The sequence below is a fragment of the Apteryx rowi genome, unplaced genomic scaffold (genome assembly GCF_003343035.1).
Source record: "Apteryx rowi isolate R43461 unplaced genomic scaffold, aptRow1 scaffold_140, whole genome shotgun sequence".
NCBI lineage: Eukaryota > Metazoa > Chordata > Aves > Apterygiformes > Apterygidae > Apteryx > Apteryx rowi.
Genome location: NW_020447642.1, coordinates 18,339 through 38,604, shown reverse-complemented (window position 1 = coordinate 38,604; position 20,266 = coordinate 18,339). Strand labels below are relative to the sequence as shown.

Below are 20,266 nucleotides of genomic sequence, written 5' to 3'. Positions count from 1 at the left end.
AGACGGAAATGAAAATACACATTCCAGATGTAGACTGTATCATCTTGTGGAAGTACATTTTGCTACAGAACAAAGCAGTTGTTTTAATACAAGATAGAAAAAGATCTTTGAAAAACTTCATCTGATTTAAAAGGGACAGAAATAAGTCTGTATGTGCATTTGAATCACCAAGTTAATTAGGAACTTGTTCTACTTGCAATAATTGCATATTGATCACAGCAGTTACTGCTGATGAAGTTGAAGAGATGGTTCAAGTGGGTGCCAGAAAGTACCAGTAATAGTGATTTCAGCTTACAGAAGCTAATCACTATCCAAAGAAAAAAGAAAAAAGCACTGAAGATGAGCTTCAGGTGTTACTTTCTGAATTCTCATTTTGATGAACTTAACTCACAGTTACTTAGAAAGAGAAGCAATTTAAAAAGAGGTCATAGCACGCGCCTTAGCTGACAGGTAATTGCCTCACGGCTTAATTGCTTCATTATATGTGAGATTGGACAGGAAAAAAAAAGGTCATTAGACCCTGCAACTTAAACCAGGACTTTGTGGCTCAAGGAACGCTGGTCGCCAGAGGCACCCGACCGGGGCCTTGCGCGGAGCCATCCGCCCGGCCGAGGCGCAGGGTGGCTGCTCGCCGCCGCGGGGAGGCACCCGGCAAACAGACGCGGGAGCTCTGCCGGAGCGGGTGGCTCCCCGCACGACAAACAACGCAAACGCGTGGAATACTTTTATTCCAGAAAAGAATATCCAGTCTTTTCTGGCCGGTGGGGTACTGAACATCCTAGCTCTTGGGGAGCATTAACAAGTCGGATTATTCAACTTGTGACAAATTAAAGAATACTGAGCACTTACGTAACAGATGCACCAAAAAGGACTGTAATAGTAATGTTGCTTCCCACAGTCTTTGCATAATAACAGTCTTAAAAAGCTATTCTCTTCATTTATTCTTTTCTCCTGAAAGCCACAATTATTCCAACAACTCAACATGCTATGCCCTAGCAATTTGTAAATGAAAAACTGAAAAGCTGTTCATCAAGACAAGCAAATTAAAACAGACTATCATTTTGTTTGTACAAAGCGAAGGAAAACTGCATGTTTACCTCAACGAACATAACTAACGCAGGCCCAGAACCATAACTGGTAAAAAACTGCAGCTCCTTTTTAAAGTTATTCATAGCATTTCCTGCCAGAAAACTTTTTAAAGCTTTTTATCACTTTTCTGTTTTATTTTTTAGACATCTCGATAGAAAAAGCCTATAAATTATAAACTTTGAATTGCCATTCTTTCTGCAAGATGTTACAGTTAAATTGCTTAACTTTCTGCAAGATTTTGTGTGACCAAAAAAAACCCAAAAACCTCCAAATCAGGCCACAGAATAATAAAATCAACCAAGTACAGCTAATTGGTGTACAGCACAGGCAAATCAAAGAGAAGCGAGAACGACTTTATGATGTTGAGGAGGAGAAGGTAAGAGAGAAGAATGACGGGGAGAGCAGTTTTTCAGGGAAACAGCTCTGAAAGTGGAGCCTGCATTTCTGTGACGATGCAGCTCTAACAGTTAATCCCTGGTGGTGAAGGTGGAGGACCAAGAACTTGATTCCATTCTGTCACTGATTTTCTTCTTCTTGCCCTACAATCATTCACTTTGATATTACTTTTAAGTACATAATAAAAACATACGTTACGTTGATTCAGTCACCAAAAGAAGTGGCACCGGACCTAGGGCTGGTGCAGCCAGCTCCGGCCATGAGTCAGAGACAGGCTGGAGTTCTGCAAGGGCCAGAAACGACCAGCAGGACAGAGCACCTCGGAGGAGACAAGACCCTGGAAGAAGCTGTCAGCATCGGATATCACCTTTGTCAAGAACTCCATCCCACTCTCACGCTAGGACCAGAACATGTGTTGTGGGGATCTCTTATACTATTTCCAGTCGGTACAATCAGCTTCACTCAAGTGTTTATTTTCTGCATTGGCAAGTAACTACCAAGACACGACCAGGATGGACATTCTCACCCAGATGAAAGAATCGGACTGGAGCTCTGAAACAGAAGGCTGTGTTACACGTGGGAGTCCTGTAAACTGTCTAGTTAATGTCTTTCACATTTGCATATATATGTGTCCACAGATTATAATATTCCACAGCTAGAGATGTTACCCAGCTACCATGACTAATTCATTCTCTTCCGTTCGCTGCCTCTGCTCCACAGAGGAGACTGTATGTTTTCTAATAAAATTAAAATCTTTCCATCACCCATGCTGGATATTTTGCCTCGCTGTTTAAAGTGACTTTGCAGAGCACCCTAAAATATGACAAAACCTCCTTACCTTGCAGGTTATTCCTCAGCACCATGGACCATTCATTAAGGTCTTGGAAACAAGTGAAAGGAGCCAGATGTCTATATTCTCTCTTTTCCCTGGGATTTTAGACTTCAAGAATCTCATTCCGATTACTTCGTCTTTCTGCTTGGATTTCCCAAATTGGAATATGCACAGTAATACTGGTATTCAAACTTTTCCAAAGTGGTATGGATATAGTACTCAGTCAAACACCTTTTCATATGCACATGGCCTAATAGGGAGCCAGGGACTGCTGCACCCAAGCCTAACACCAGTAAGACCCCAAAAAACTCTTGGCTTAGTCGCTAAAGTTTTTGCTGACCTAGATCTACTCATGACTCAGGAGAACAGTAATGAAAATTTGAAGTGACAACAGGGTTCCCCTCCCTCCTCCCCATAGACAAGTCTATATTAGAAGTTAAAACAAGCATATTTTAAATCCTTTAAGTGATACAGTAATTTAAGTTAAACTACCTGTTTGAAATCTGAAACTGGCTATTACTTTTCAGCTTGGTCAACTTCTCTGGAAGAAATGCAATAACTACCAACTACCACACCCTATAAACCTTGGAAAGGTCTACTGTTTTTCTGAATTTGTCCAATGAATTTCAAAACAGTGGAAAATAGGTAACATTTTTTATATGTGAAAATGTTTTGTCAGTTTTTCTTCTTAGTATTGTATATGAAGACCATTTAAGAGCATACAGTAAAGCACTGATAAACACAGCACGTCTCAAAACATGCTGCCTGATCAAAATCCTGGCCAGCCTCCCGGCCTTGGTGCCTACGACCCAAAACGGTGCAAGAGAAGTTCCTGATCCTACAGGACCCCACTCCGGAGCCCTCTGAGGTTATGCTGCCGCCTCTCAGTATCCGCACTCGCCGGATCTGCAGCATGGCCTACTTTCCTCTCTTCAAACCACACAGACCCTGGCTGGGCCGCACCCCAAGCACGCAGCGACACAGATTGCTTTTCCAGGAATAGATGCGCAAGGTGCTATGGCGCAGGGCATCTCGCAGCTGGGACAGAGACACACAATTAACGCAGTCCTTGAGACATGAAGAGAGAGCGCTCAGGGAGAAAGCGAACAAGCGCCAGAATTCAGGCCTTCACTTGCAAATAAATTATGTATGTGATCACTGTAAAACCAGCCATTTTAGAACATGGATCAGCCTGTTCCCTGATTCATGCCAAGATTTACATGCAATGCAAATCAATGCAAATTTGTATTTAAATATAATCCCTCAGAAGAAAAACTAAACCCACCCAAATCTTAAGCAAAGAAACCTACTGGGTTGTATTGAAGTTTTCACATAAATTCATTAGGATTGCTCTAAGCTGCTTAAGACAGAGTATAGCTGCAGCAGTAACGGTGGTGGTAAGGGACTGTCATTCCTCGACCCCATGGTGAGGAACTCCATGCAAGCCAGACGGCCCTTCCTGGGGAAAGGGAAGAGGCTGCATAATCCCTTCTCCCTACCTCACCTCTACTATCAACTTCTCTAACTTCCACAATTCTGTTGAAAAGGCGATACAAGCAAGTGGGGGAGAGTCCACATTCAGTTTGGGGTGAGCTGGAGGGGCGAAAGAACTCGCTCAGATGAAACTTGTACCTCAGCATTACATGATTTGTTGGTAGGACAACGATGAAAATGCAATACAATTCTCCATTAAGATTTTCAAGTGAACTTTGATTTTGTGTCTCCACACTGGGCACTTTTCCTACAGTACTGAACACCACTATCTTAAAGTCAAGGCTTGTTTCAATCTCTTAAATTGGACACACAAGTTACCAGCGGTTAGAGAAAAATTTGGCTCTACTGGGTTCCATTAATAGAAAGCTTGATTCTTGATTGACCAAGTCTGTACCAGCTGCTATCATGTAACACTTTTAGGAACTCTTGGTTTACTAAAGGTATCTAAAAAACCCTCTCTTTGAGGCCTTCCAGTATCACGATGGCGGTAGGTTACAATCAGATTTCCAGTGTTAGTCATGTCGTAGTCGACCAGAAAGCACGAAGGCCATGGAGGATTTCACAGAACACAAAATTCAAGGAGGCAAGTTATAACTTTGTTTTGTAATGAATCTTGTCGCTGATGGGCTGTAGCAGTGTGATTAGCCTGGAAGCTTTGTTATTCGTTCCCCACCACCACTTAAGAGCAGACCATCTGGCCCACTTTATGCATATAAATTGCATTTCCAAAAAGGCAATTTCCAGGGCCATTGATTAATCAGCATTTTACTTTTCAAAATCTTGATTTCTGCATGGAAGGAAACATTATTTAGTGCTATGCGGAAAGGCATTAGGAATTTCAGATCCTTTAATGCTCTGCAGAGGGGCACTGAATAAGCAAATCAAACGGTGCTAAATGTTTTAAAGTATTTAGAGTCTAAAATGTATAGATTGGTGATTAGCAGAAACTTGGAGTGCCCAGGTGCCTCAATGCCACTGAATTTAAAGGTAAATTAGGCATACAGTCACTGTGGAAATCTCAGAAAGTAAACACCAGCACCTCTGGCTGTATAAATACCTAAAACACCTAAACACCTAAAAATTTTTGTCATTAATTTATCTATTCCCAGTCTATAAATTGGCTTTATGTTTACCAGACCTTCTATGGAGCATATTTGCATTGCATTATTTAATAAACATGGCTTCCAATAAAAAAATGCAACAGAAAGTTTATTGCCCACTCGTCTGTTAGTCGATTTGGCTATAGTTAACAACAAACAATTAATCTTTTTTAAACCGCTCCCCAGTTTGTTATGGAATCACATGCAATATGCAGTACAAAGCACCTCACAAAACAGGTATAAACATCTTAAAAGATACTAAACTGAGAAGCCCGAATCAAAGGTATAGCTCTCTAGTCACTGAACGCTTAACATTCATTAAGAAGAATTTCCAAATGCTCTCATGGAAAAATTATTTTGGTTTCAGCTCAGCAGCCTAAATCCAAGTGTCCCCACAGGAAAACAAACTTAAAGCTGATATCAAAATGTACTTCATTAGGTCTAACGAGACCAATTTTACAGTTAATTGTCTAAAAACAATTCTTACTTTGGATTATTCATTTAAAAAAAAGTTTCTTTAAAACGTACATATTTTCGTGATCAACATTTCTTGTTTAAACCTAGCCCCTAGAAGCTACAGGCCTCACAACATTTGGTGCATTTGCATTCAGCCTTCTGCAACACAAGCAAGTGCTTTTCTCTCTGCTTCACAGGTGGGAAACGAGGCACAGGAAAAGTTAAATGATTAGCCAAGGTCACACAGGAACTACACAGTGCAGAAAAGGCTAGTCAGGGATCTAACTACCGAGCCTTTCTGCCCCTCTGGTCTAGCTCATAAACATCATTAATAGACTTGTAAAGTTAATATGAGAATGAATTTAATTTGGGGAGTGAGGGGGGACACATAACATGATCATGAAGCAGAACATCTTTTAAAAACCGATTACTTTCATTCTGAAAAATTATTTTTTGCACTTCTCAAAAAGTAACATGGCCCTGAACAAATCAAAACTTTGCCATTTTAAGTATCACAGAAAATGCTTTAAGATCAAGACAAATGAAAGAAAAAATTAAAATGCAACAGTAAAAGCTAACAGACACTGCAGTCGTATATCCCAGACTTCCAGATCCAGTTTGCTCACCTCTGCACAGCCGACCTTCCACTGCACTTCAGGGCCACTCGTCGGATTTGCAGGAAGACATCAAAAGCATTCTTGCCTTCAGAAAAGCAGGTTAGAGAACACTTGAGATGGTTTCAGATTCCTCCTAAGGAAAGCCTGCATTCGTAGTAAAATTCTGAAACTCTTTTTAAAATACTGCCGAGGTTGAAATACTTAACCTTTCAAATTAAGTAGGAATAGAAGTAATTATAAGTGGTGCCTAGTTAGGAAGGCCCATGAGCAGCCTTCTATTAGATGTACTACCCTGCAAATTTTTATGCAGATGGCTGTGCTTTATATGGCTATTGCACATCACATAATAATTTTCACCTTGTTAGGAAGAGCTCTTGAGCCCGTGGAGCTGAAGGACTGCCTTCGGAGAGAAGGACTTTTCCACAGTGCCCTTTTTTCCCAGGGCATTGCTGTATTCTCAACAGCCAGAGAGGTGCCCCAACAGAAAGGTGTAAAAAGGAAGGAGATATGGATGAATAATATAAATACTACTAAGTTAACAAATAAAAAAAAATTTTTTGACAATACAGTTGTTCATTATTACTGACCAAAATATTTCTCTCATGCAAGACAGAACTTTAAAAAAATAATAATAACGCAGAAAACCGACCTGCTCTAAGGCTGTCCGAATGCTGTCCAGGGAATCCTCATTCAGTTTCTGCAGAGACTCTGCCGCTCTCATTTAATATCTCCATCCTGACTGCGGCTATAGCACTATTTTAAGTGAATCACCTCCACCTATTCAGGCTTATTCTGTCAGCTAGGTCCTGCACCCAAATCAAGGATATATCACCAGGCAACTGGACCACCTGAGAAAGGATTTTTAATTCAAAGGGAAACATTTACTCCTGCACAGTTAATTTCTTCAGTTTGATAACATTAAAAAAAACCAAAAAACCCACACTTAGTTGATATGCACATAAAGCCCCCCAACATTTCAGCAACATCAAGCATTGCAGGAGGAAATGTAGATTTGTATTAATTACTGGGAAACGGCCGAGACGGATGCTGCCTCAGTTATCGCACTGATGGCTTTCAGAAGCTATCCAGCCAGGATTACATGGGTTCTAGCTTTAAAAGCCCCGAAGTTACACAGGAAGGGTTCTGCGCTCACAGTACGGCCCTTACTCAAAAAGGAAAGCCCAAACTGATACAACTGTGGAATCATATAAAAGAGAAAGACATGGACCTGAGACCATTTATTTTAACTTTCTAGCGGTTCCTAGGGAACCGTTCACATGCCTACAGCACAAGGCAGAAGATTTTATCTTCTCTAAGTAGAAAGGATCCCCGTCCTAGTGTAATGCTATGAAACGATTCATTCCCAGATTGGGAATAAAGTCTGGTACTTGTTAGAGTTTTATTACACCATATAGGCCCAAAAGCGTTTGCTGTTCACATCCTGAAGCCACCTGCATTACAATTAAAAGTCACCAGGTACTTACTTTCCCACCCCTCATATTTTACTGCCTATGGGAGACCTAGTTTTTAACACTTTGTGTCATTAAACATTTAGCTGAATACTTACACGGTCCTCATCCCTGTGATATCTAATTTGTGCCCATCTGTCATGAAATGATTAGGCCTAATCTAGTGAATTCACTGAGCTTGTATCAGACTCTTCCGGAATTACAATGACAGAACCTCAGCAAAATTACTGGAAGAAGCTAGACAGTAACGCAAGAAATGCTCACCCCGTAACGGAGATCTTCAAGAGGGACACAGGCAGAACTGAGTAAAGGAGAGTTGACTCAAGTGTAAGAAATTCACTAAAATTATCTGGCACTGGCTGAATATTTACTTTTTACCCAGTTCTGAAACACTGCAAATATTTCACTGTGTGTTTACCTCTTCTCAAAACTCAGTAGATGGCATTAGACTACATGCAAGGTAACTAAAATGCATCATTGGACTGAGTTACTCTGTTACTTTGGGGGGGGGGGGGAAGGTAATATTAAGATAAATTCATTCCATCTTCTCTAAATACCTAGGTAAAAAGCAGTTTTTAAACAAGAAGATATCTAACAACCAAAGCCCATTCCTGAACACAAATAATTAAATAAAAAGCTCTTTTGTTAAAGCAGCCAAGCCTACTTCGGAGTGGGCTGGCATTCCAGCAAAAGCGTTGGGAGGCTGACGGAGCAAAAGCTTGGAAAGAAACAATTGCCTTCTATTACGCATCATGCCACGTAGGCAGATTTGGGGTTTTGCTCGATTTTGGTTTGCACACATAATGCGCTGCTCTGCTTTCTTTCACTTACCGCAGCCCAAGCACAACTGTTGTCTTCTGGGGTCTACCAGGGTCTGTAAAGAGATGTATTTGTTCAGCTAACTGCAGGCCCAGAACAGCATTAAATCGGCAGATCTCTGCTTATTGCTGATGGCTCTATGCAGGTGATCTGATCAGAAACCCAGAAATCAGATTTCTGATCAGAAATCAGAAGTGTCAGAGCACCATCAGACTCTTCCTCACTCTCTTCCCACCTGAGAAGTGTTGAACGTGACACAGCTGAACGGACTGTGCAAGCAGATCACCTGCTGCGCACAGAAATTCTTTACAAATACTTGCTAAACAAGGACTTTATTCATTGGGCATTACAAATAACAAAATTCACTACACTTTTTTATCCTGGATTGTGTTTCACATTTGTATTCCTAAGTGATAAACTGGTACAGTAAATCTGGTTAGGCAACAAATAATGACTTTTCCAGTAAAGGAATAAATCAGGACTCGATAAGCATAGTGGAATATTGCTATAATTGTGAACAGCTAATACACAAAGTGGACAAAAAAAGCAAAATATTTGAATATATTTGCTTGTGGCTTTTTTTTTAATTAATATTAGTACCTATCGCTCTATCAGACCCCGTTACGCAAGCGGCGCTCAACACTTCCGAAGGCTAAATGCTCATACTATGAAATCACAGACCACAATTCACCTGAATGAAACCAGAAAATCATCTTCTCCCAAAGCCACCCGATTTGTGTGGAAATACTGCCTCTGTTTCAACAGCGGGAGGGACAAGAATGAAGCGACGGGAATGCAGGACTCTAGCCCTGCTAGGAAAAGAAAACCAAAAGGAAAGTACCCCATGCAGGAAACAAGCTTTGATGCTGAGCGTAGATCCAGGAGTGACAGTCTCAAAAGGAGCTCTGCAAAAACAGTAAGAGATGTCAGTATTAGCAGCCCGTCTGGAGAAGCGGGGAGCCCAGGACCTACTGATGACTGGGAATGCACTGGAGAAGGCGCCTCCCTGGTTTGCTTGATGGAGTAATAGTTATTAGCTGGTTTGGAAACAGCACCACAGAAAAGTAAAAACATGTCTAGCCTTTGGAAATTCATGAGCTTGTGTGTCACGGTGTTGCAAAATTTAGCCCTCAGATGTACAGGCTGTCAAGGAAATTATAATAGTAGAAGTGATAGATGATTAGGACTTAGACATGAATGCTGACATCTGAGCTCAGAGAGAACAGAGTGAAATTTGCACATTTTATCTTTAGACTTAGAAGGAGAAAAATAAAGGCCAAGAAGGCAGCTTTCAAGGACTCTCCCAAAATCATGGAAAGGAGAGAAAGATCAGGCAAAAAAACAGTGCCGAAAAAGAAATATGAAAGAGAGAAAGAGGACAACCTAGAGTCCAGGGAAAAAAAAGAGACATAAAAGCACTGGGAGGACTAAACTTAAGTGATTACAGTCACGAGATCAGAGATAGCGACAAAGAAAATCACAGTCTGAAGCTTTAGGAAGAAAAATGCTGACAAGGATGTGATAACCTGCAAAACTTGCATAACAACATGAATGAGAATAGTGAAAACGAATCCAAGCTTTTGCTATGAGAAGTACTGTATCAAAGCCAGTCTAAAGAACGAACGCCAGGCAGGAAGGGCGATCCTGCGTGGACCCGGCGCCTTGACACCCTAGGAACGGTACCCGAAAGTCTGCTCACACAACAGAGTGGCACACGGAGTATCACTGCCTCGAGCACGACCTAATACTCCAAATAAGAGCAGTGGAAGAAGCTCAGCAGACATTGCAGAGGACTGCTCCTGCCATAGGACATCTCTCACAGCCTGGACAAAATTATTCCAGACGATGCTGGAACGGCACAATACCAACGTGCAAGGTGCTTGTGGAGCCGGGAGATGCGCGCGTTTGCCCGTCTCAGCTACGCTAAAAGCACGAACTCCTGGTTGCGAGGTCAGTGCTTGGCGTTAGGCTGCTCCCCGCGCGCGCTCTGCCGCGGCCGGCAGCCTTTCCCACCGAGGGAGCGCAGCAGCTCCAAGCACCAGCGCTTTTACCTCCTCCAGAGGACAGCGCGCTCTGCCCGTGCTAACGGAGAGCACAACACGGGGATGACAGCAATACATGCATCTAAATACGGGACTAGAAACGGTTTCTTCTCCAATGTTATTTTCAAACAGATACATTTAGAGCATTCGGGATTTTTTTCTAAAATAACTGCTCAAATCATTTTTGTAAACATAATTCAGGTCCCGTTTCCACTATCTCTATTTCACCATTGGTGTTCTAGCAAATTGGTTTAATCCTCCACTCTCTAAATTCTTTATAAATGATATGCTTGCAACATATTATAATCCTCAGTGACAAGCAACCCATTAAAAGCAGGATTATATTCCTAGAAGGCTTTATATATATATATATATATATATACACACACACACACACACACAATTTTTTTAGTTTCTCTAGACTCTGAAAAGAAAACTTATAAAGTAACAGTAATAAAACCATGCTGTTATTTTTAGAACAGTACTCTCTGAAGTATGATTGTCTTTTCAGGGAATCAATTGTAAAATTAGAAGTTCTTTTTTTTTTTTTATTTTAACCCTTCAAAATGTTGGTTTCACATCACATTGAATAAATTCTAAGAAAATCACTACTCTAACTTAAAATATCACTTTTAGTCTTCATAATGATAATTATAATCTCTCTTCTTTATAATTTTCACCCCCCAAATTTGTCATTTGAAGCTGTTTTCAGTGCATACAAGGGATTTTTATCAAGTTGTTTATCTATATCTCTCTAACAGCTTGAATGCCTTATGCCATGCAACACGGATTTAATACAAAGGCTTCTCTTTTGTGGCTGGTACTCAACAGATGGAAGTATAAAGGCATTTTCATTGTGTTCACTGCTATTTCTACAAGCTCTTCTACAAATTAAATGGTGATAAAGTGATACTCCTATATTTTTTTTTTAAACCACAAAAGGTTTGTCTTCAAATTTTTTTTAAAACAAAGTAAGACAACACATTCACCTTTCTATCTCTTTTTCCTCAAAAATTTAATATAGTTATATTAATACTACTTATTTGTGCAGGGACCATGATCTGGACTGGATCTGGAGGTAGTATGTTCCCTGAGCTAAATATCTAATAAGATATTTATAGACAGACAAAGCAATCTCTAGTGAGAAAACACTGCAGTCTGCAAAGCTTGATACATCAATGTCATTGCTGTTTAAGAAAAATAAAAAAGAAAAGTGTCACTACTGGTTTCAAAAGACTTTTTGGAGTACAGATGGGGCAGATAAACAAACTCAGCAAACACTGTGCTCTGAAGTGGAAACAAAGCGGCGTTTTAAGAAAGCCGTCTACTGAACTTTCTCTCTGCTTTTATAAGCTTTTCACCACAGTTTTACCATATCTGGCAGGACTGAAATCCACTTGTCTCTTTAAAATACGTGGAGGAAAAATTTAAATCGATGTTATTTACATAATTCATGATGATTTTCAAGTGAACTTGCTAGATGAAGAACATTTATTTTCCTGGCCGAATTTTTGAACTGACACTGCCAAATGGGCAAGCACTTTTAGGGAGACACAAATCTTAATCCCAGCCCAAACACAGTTGCTCTGGAACGCTGCCCCTGTCACTAGCAACAGTCCTCGGCTGGCAACAGGAGAGGGAAACAACTCCTGCCACAACGAGCTCCAATATCTGAACCCACTTAACCACTGACAGACGGGAAGATGAATATTCACCTTACGCCACAGCAAAGAGCATTTTAAAAATAATTTTCAAACATTCTTCCCCTTCAGCCAGTGTTGAAATTAATTTGCTAAAGTTTTCCATTTAAAAATACTATTAAAGCACAAATTAAGAAAAGTCTGTATTCTCTTCATGGAAGCACCATACAATCTACAAATGGAATAATCTGTATTAACCGCACTGTCTGTCATCTTTTCTTTTTCTGTAGTTTAAAAATTGCTATTATTTTCCTTTCACTTTCTCTGCCTGATTTTAGTCATATTTCTGAAGAAATTAGAAATATTTAGTAACAGTTACTAAATTAAACGGACAAAAAAAAAAAACCTAAAAAACCAAGTACTTACTTTAAAAATAAGCAGCCCCCCAAACAGTCCTTCAATACCTTCAGCCTCGTAGCCCCCAAACGTCCAAGAGCAGAGCTGATTCCCACCCGCCACTCACCTTCCCCACTGCAGCGGGGAAAAATTCATCCGCCTTCTAGTGCCACAAGAAAATGCAGCATTTAAGGCCTTAATCATAAGATTTACAGCTATTAGTAGGCAATCCCACACTTTTCTCACTTAATTTTTCCTACAGTAGAGATGACACAAAGCAAACCAAACCGAATGCCTACTTCTAAAGTAAAGGAACTCAAAGTTAATAAATATGGCAGAGATGATGGCAAACAGGATGAGGCATCAAGATGCACAAAAGCCAGTTTGGAATCACACACATTTTCAGTTACAGAATAAAAATAAACCTGAAAATAAACCACAATACCAAGAATCTGTGAAATGTGGTCAGCGAGGCCAAGAGGATGAAAGCTACCTTACTAAACAAGTGTAGTAATATGTAAGGAGGAAAATAAATATTGAAATTTCCTCAGTGTAAAGTATTGGCTCAAATAGAGGCAGCATCTAAGCTTTAATTTCAACTCCTAACTCAATTTATAGCAATATCATATTCAGGAAAGAAAAAATTAGGAACAATACCCCTATATATCATGGGATACTATATATTTTGCAACTAGATCACATGAAAATGGTTGAAGAATATGGCACAGATTTTACTTATTGATTATTTGGGAGTTTATCACCATCACCCTGTTTAAAATTGTTATCAGAAATTGCTTCAGAGCTGGATCAGGTAGGTAGTGGCCCAGCGCATGAAAACCATCATCTGAGCTTGCTCATCCTCTGCTGCGTGGAGCTCGTTTATCCCCCCAAAGGCTTTGCCTCGGATAGGACTAGGAACTTACAGGGAGACTTGACTGAGAAGCAGAAATACATGGGATCTGAATATGCTGTCAAAAAAACAAAAACAAAACTGAAAATGTGGACCAGTAGAATAGCTGAAGCACTGAACGGTTTGGAAATCAGCCAGTAATCCCTATTCTAACCACTGGTGTGGAGACGGTCCCTTTTTTATTCCAGTGACACAGTTTTTCTATGAACACGTTGCTCCATTTTTAGCCACCTTCTATCTGTAAAAGGCTACTGCTTACTTCTTAAGAGCACTGCTAAGAATAAAGCACTTGTTAATACTACAACTGCTGCGCAGGTTCCAAGTTACATAAACAGAGAGAACAGCTTTACTTTAACTAGTGCGACGGTTTCTGTACACAAGATCTAGTTTAATACAGGAGACACACACACACACAGAGGTATTTCACAGAGATGTTCTCAAGCCGGTTTTCAAGGGCCTCGCAATGGCCAGGTTATGGTGTATCACCGGAGTTTCTACGGGTTTAATGACAGGTTGCCTGGAGTCAGTGCCAAGAGACCTGCGTATTTTTTCCAACTGAATCTACGGAGCTCAAAATATAAAGGCTTCGCAATGCTATATTTTACTTGTCTTTTAATGGCTGGAAGGAGAAGAGAAGTGCTGTTACTCTCACTGCCAAGATTCTTCTTTAGCTCCAGAAGTACAGCAGCTACTTTTAGATCAGAGGCCTCAAATTCAACCCCCACAAAGTCTCCTCTCTATATATTATGTCTGTTTTGGAGTGTTGTAATGCTGTTAACTCTGTCATGAATATTAATATAGCCTTTGGGGAGATTTGTTCCATCTCTACTATGCCTAGCATATTATGAAGCACTTTTAAATCTGCAATAACAGTTTATCATATCAGAGACAAGTAATTCATTGTATTCCAGTAGAGCGGATGCATGCGCAAACCCCACACTCACAAACACTGTATTAATTACCTATCCTGCCTTCCTCCCATGAAATACATTCTTCCACAAGCCACGAGCTACGGCTGGCATACGCTGCTATGGTTTAAAGAACCTGGAGAGAAGCCCCACCGCCAGTCTCCCACATCTCCGTGGTATTTCAAAAGAATCACTTTACCTCCCCACAGCTTCCCAGACAGAATCAAAGCCACAGCTGGTTTCATGTCCAAAACCAGATGTAAAAAAAAAAAGAAAACAAAAAAATACCACACAGTAAACGGTCAACAGCAAAGAGGTGTGACAGCAAAGCTAACCTAATCTTTGGAGGCAGAGAAGGGTTGGAAAAGAGAAGTATGTGCCTGAGTCCTTGTACAGCAGAAGCCACCTAAGCGGTGATGCCAGCATGTGGCCCCCTCTCCTCCCCTTCTGCTGGAACTGCCGTTCGCTTGACCCCGTGGCTACTGGCCGAAAAGCGACCAGCGCCTGCCGCGCTGCCCTCCCGAAGCGGCTCCCCCGGAGAGGCCTGCACTCCCTACGCACTCACCTGAGGCAAAGTCTTGCTAAAAACCAGGCTTGTAGCTCTGAAGAAGCTGGTTGGCTTTAAAGCCACAGTCAACTTCACTTGATGGAAAAGACAGCTTGTTAGGAGAGATACTCGTACCGTGGCGGAAAAGCTCCACGGGGGCTTTTCTGGTGTGTTTGTTTGTTTGTTTACTATGATAAAGCAGGCTGTAAAAAGCAAAACCCCACAAAACCACACATCTTTTTGCTTAAAGAGATATCACCAGCTTCGTTGCATAGAACAACCTAATTTCTGCTCAGTCAGCTGACAAGGTGCTGAGTCTTTACCAGGACAGTACCTTGGGGGAACCGGGGAATAAAGACACCCTTTTTTAGCACAGCGATGCTGCGTAGGAAGCAAAGTCAATGGAGAGTTAATCTTACAGCGAGACAGAAAACCTTTATTAACCGCAGTGTTTTGAGTATCCAGAAGAAGAAAAAACAAGTAGGCTGGGCAGAAGGCAGCTATGCTAGTCGAAAGGGTAAATGCAATCACTGTGGCTCTGCAAAAATTTCAGCGGCTGGGACAGAGCAAAAGGACTGGATCCAGTGCTGCAAGGCGAAGAGGCAGGACCGGAGAGAAGGGCTTTCTCCTGCAATGCAATGAGAAACCCAGCACGTTTATCAAGGCAGAAAGCCGGGGGAAAGAATGGAAGTTTCTGTAAAACAGAAAAATGTGTAGTATGACTATTCTAATGCAGTGCAGTAGTGGAAAGATATCATACCAGCAAAAGTGTCTTTTTGATGGTAAAGCATACACCAACGTTCGCAGGAAACAAGAAAGTTTCCTGCACATAGCTGTGTCCCCAACAGGTTCTCGTGTGCGTAACCATCGAAGCAAGGGTAAGCATAAGAATAAAACCACCAACCACACACTACTCAAAGTACCCCAACACCAGCAATAACAAAGTTAAGCTGACAAAACGTGTGCTATATCTAGAACCTTAGGCTATGTTTTAATTGCCAAGTTAACTCAAGTTACTTCAGGATTTGACTAACTCCACTGAATGCAGACCAGGAAGATATGACACTTGATTTTTACAAGGGCGGTGATTCCTTTCCATATGAGCCCAACTTGATGCACAAAAGAGAAAAACTGCAGCTACTAAGCAACCTGAGGCAGGCTCCTTGGTGCGCACACCGAAGCGGCACATCATCTTTGCCTTCAGTTATGTCTTGTAACAGCTTTCAGCCAGCACAAAGTGAATTGCAAAATAAAAGCAAATGTCCACATAACTAGTTTTAAGATAGTAAGTCTAAAATGTAGGTAGTGTTGTGGTAATAATTACAATGATTAGGCTGAGGCCAGTTTGGATATCTTTGCAGCAGGCTCACTCTACAGCGGAGAGAAGCTCTCGGACTACTTGCTAAAACGATTCCCCTCCTCCACAGGGCAGTTCACCTTCGGCAGTGAACCCGCTCCGGTTTCAGGAGGGTTTCCTGACTGCAGGCTAGAGGATGTGGTTGCACGAACGCAGGCGGTGCCCTGCGAGATGATGCTGCGGGGAGGAATGCGGCCCCCTGCTACCTCCCGCGTCAGCGGGGGTCAGGCCAGCCAGATGCTCCGCAGGAAATAATCCACAAAAAGAAGGGGAAAAGAAAAAAGAAAAAAAGAAAGGATCCTGTGGCTGTACGACCACCATAAACATGGAAAACAGGGGTGTACACCTGGGGGAGATGGAGAAGAAACAGGGAGAACAGGAGCTCCGCTTTGGAGAAAAGCTTGCCCGTACGACTGGTTAAGTGAAACGGGAAACTCTGCTAAGGGATTTTCAAGACCTCTGTGTGGAGGCAGAGTAATTTAGTGCAAACAAATTAAATGTCAGCCTGCTGGAACCTCTCCATACAGACAAGCCCCTAGGAAAATATGGGCTATAGTCTGTTGAAGACTGGTTACAACTATTTTTGATGAGCCCAAAATGTAGCCTGTCTGTATCTCTAAATCAAAGGCAGCAAGTTTTCCTTCAGCAAATTTCCTCACAATATCCAGCCTAACTTTACACTACATTACTCACTGCAGATTAGTACTTGTTACACTGTCTCCAGTAACTGAAATATTCTCCCATAATTGTTTTCTGTTTTCTTCTTTTTTTGGAAAGGATGCACAACATACTCCACTAAAACAGCCACCAAAATACATGCATTTACCGTATTAAAGGTTTTCTAGGACATTTCAGACATGTTCTAACATAAAAGTATGGAAATATTGGGGCGTCTTTCTATTAGTACAAAAGTATTCTTGCTGTACATATTTCTCTTTCTTAAAGGCAGAGGATACTAAAACTAGCATCTGAAAGTAATCCTGCTGCTGCTGCTAAATTAGAAATGCAAGTCACTCGTAAACAGAATAAAACTGATAAGTAGTTGTGACACTTCCGATAACACAAGACAAAGACCATTTCTTGGCAGATCTTTTTAATATATATTTATATATGTAAAATCCTGCCTTGGAAGAAATATATATTTAATTTCATATATAATTATGAACACCAACGGGACGTTATTGCACCACAGAGAAAAAGGACTTCTTGCAAGGTAGTCCGAGGAAGCAGCTGCTTGTGCCCATCACTTTGGCACATAGTCACATATTCAAGATACTCTATAGACTTAAGTATTCCTAGAATAAGTAATACATTTTCTCCCAGTTACAGAATATGAGGGCTGTACAGTTTACTTCATTTTTTTTTTTTAGGTGGGAGAAAGCAAAAAGCAGATGGAGAATAAAATCACTAGCTCAGACAGGCAAGAGTGGCTAACAACAGACTTCATCTGAGAGACATCCTGCTACAGTCATCATACACACACAAGAGAAAATCTCCAGTTGGAAGACATTCAAGTGAAAAAACATGCATGAAAAATGAGCCCAGTTTACACATGTTTGCAATTCAGTGTTGTGCTGGGAAGCCAGAGTAACCGCACACCTGGAGAGCTCATAGCAATGAACAATCCTGCAAGGATTTACTCAACTCACTGCCCACTGACTGGAGATTTTCCACGGGTAAAAGTCTTGTTATAACATCTTGAACTTCAGCTTTTGATCCCTTTTTTAAAATTGTTTTTTCCTACCAAGTTACCTGAGATTTATAGATTTTGCACAAGTAGATGTTTGTAACAGAACAGAATTTTCCAGGACAAATTAGATCATTTTAAGTAGTTGTAATATGTTTTATGAGTTCTTTTCCTCTATTTTAACTATAGATAATGTTTTGAGGTCTAATGGAATAGCAAGTCTGCTATTTCTTTGCCTTTATTTAAATGCTGAGCATTGAAGAAAACTGATTGTCTCCAGTCCAAATACTGTCCATTTACAGATGAGTTCTGTTTCAACTTCTGTTTTTGCTTCTAGGAAAACAGTAAGATTAATTCAAACTATTTTAATTTCTTCTCTTAGACAAAATTGCATTTGCTAGCAAGCAACCTTCAGTTTGCATCACAGCTGTAACGGTCATTCCTAAAATGTGTGTTTCCTTGTCTCAGAATATTAGAAGACCACCACGTTTTCTTGGAATACAGCTGCTTAATTGATTAAAGAGTCTCATCTTCAACATACAAAGGTCTTCTAACCAGAAGTCATGCACGACTTCTGCAAAGTGGTTCAAAAATTCCCCCCAAATTTTTGGTGCAATAAGTAAAAATCAAATTCAGAATAAAAGTAATCATTATTAGAGATTAACAGTCTTTATAATATGGCAGTTTTTTTCTTTTCTTTTCTACTTTCCCAGAATATGTAAAGAAATGAAAGCTGGGTTTTCAAACTTAACTTTTAAAAAAGAGAACGCTCATTGCAATTTTGTCTGGACTGGTGGGTGGCTTTTATTACTATGTCCTGGATAAAGAGCTATCCGACTGCTGGAGCGTTTGTTTCCATGATCTTATTCCATACACGCAAAAGCACAACAAAACCAACTTCCATAATTCAATATTTGGGTTCCCTCTTGATCCTTGTTTCAATCCATATTTTGAGGCTGAAACAGATGTTTCAGGGGTTTCTTCACTGGAATGCATCAAGAAACAAACAAATTTAATTGTTTTTTTTCCATATAAAGGAATGGAAAAGACTTTGGTTTTTTTTGTTTTTTTTCAAACCTTTTTTCAAATCTCAATTTGGAATGATATCTTCATTTCCTATTCTTTGACACATCAAAATATCAAGCTTTTTTAAGCCATGAATAGCGCCCCACAACACTGTAACTTCTACTAATAAAAGAGGAAGATACTGATAAGAAATCCTGCACATACATCTCGCCTTTCAGGTACGTTAACCACAGTTCACCAGGTACGTGAAAGGTATGCGAGTTACTTAAGCACCAGGCAGTTAAACCCATCATTACCTTGGTTTCTTTGCAATTCAGCTGTAATTTAGATAGCTCCAATTTTTTCAAGTTCAGGCAAACAAGGGATCATTAACATGTTTACTAATTCCAGCTGTTTCAAACTGTCTCAAACGTTGAAAATAATTACTTTTAAAACAGGAAGGTCACAGAACAGGGACAGGCCATGAGTTTCAGACAGTAGGAGACATCAGCCTCGCATCTGCTGCTGAAGTGCAGGAACACTGACAACTCCTAGAGTAGCCCTGATGCTTCTCTATAACTCAGCCTAATGCACCATAGCTCGACAGTCAGAGGAAAATTGCGGAGCACTTGGGGAGTACAGCCAGTGCTGCACGGGTTTGCAGCCCCCTTCAGGCTCCTACGCACCTGCGTATGCTGGCGCGAATCAGAGTTCACAGCTTTCAAAATACAGATACAAAGAGGTGCTCGCGCACACTCCTAAGGTACGTCGAGGGAACTGTGGTCTCCAGCACTTAGGCATCTGTGAAGATATATAAGCAAAAACAGCTTCCCTAGAGTGCTTGGCCTCATTTTTGCCCTATAAACACCATTTCACGACAGACTCTTGAAATCTGACATTTAAGTAAGTTCTTGGGTATTATGGTTTAATGTTTGAGGCAGACAAGGTGACGGCGATATTTGCAATTTTGAAACTGTTTACTGGAGAATCTAGATTTTCCGGCACCTCATGGCCTTGGCATTAGCTCATTCTTACCACTAATTACTTCACTCTACAAAATATTTACATATATCCTCCCTTCAAGCATTATCTCTTTTTTTTAGTATCTTGCTAAGTCTTGCTGCACACAAAACACGCTTGCAAGTTCTTTGGCAATACTAAGGTCTCTGTTTAGAGAGATAGTCATGGATATACATGCACATTCTTCTTTTGGTTCATTTGATTTCTCTCCACATGTGGCTATATGGAATCAAGGCAAGAACAGAGGCTCTCTCCTCTGCCCCATAATTTTAATTCATTTAATTTCCTTTTAGTTTTCCCAACTCATCCCTCTTCACCTTGAAACTCCCCTCACTGCTAGGGGCAATTTCTTGTGATACAGCACTTGAATTCAAGAAAGTTGGGGGGGGGGGGGAACGACCTTAAATCTTTCATTAACATAGTTTTGAAAGTCAAAAGCCAAAACACTTACTTAGATCATCTAGGGCTTTTCATGAGAAATA

At 40.7% G+C, this 20,266-nt stretch overlaps 1 protein-coding gene and 1 long non-coding RNA gene across 3 annotated transcripts in view; both read right to left on the bottom strand.

Annotated features, from left to right (window-relative positions):
• PPM1L (protein phosphatase, Mg2+/Mn2+ dependent 1L) overlaps nt 1–20,266 on the bottom strand; it is a 108,287-nt gene that overhangs the window by 72,246 nt on the left and 15,775 nt on the right. The window lies entirely within an intron of this gene.
• On the bottom strand, nt 5,533–9,161 carry LOC112961980. The gene is made up of 5 exons (XR_003252178.1): nt 8,964–9,161; nt 8,285–8,327; nt 6,634–6,832; nt 6,342–6,433; nt 5,533–6,069 (listed from the first exon to the last, which is right to left on the bottom strand). It is a non-coding gene; the product is annotated as an uncharacterized LOC112961980 (long non-coding RNA).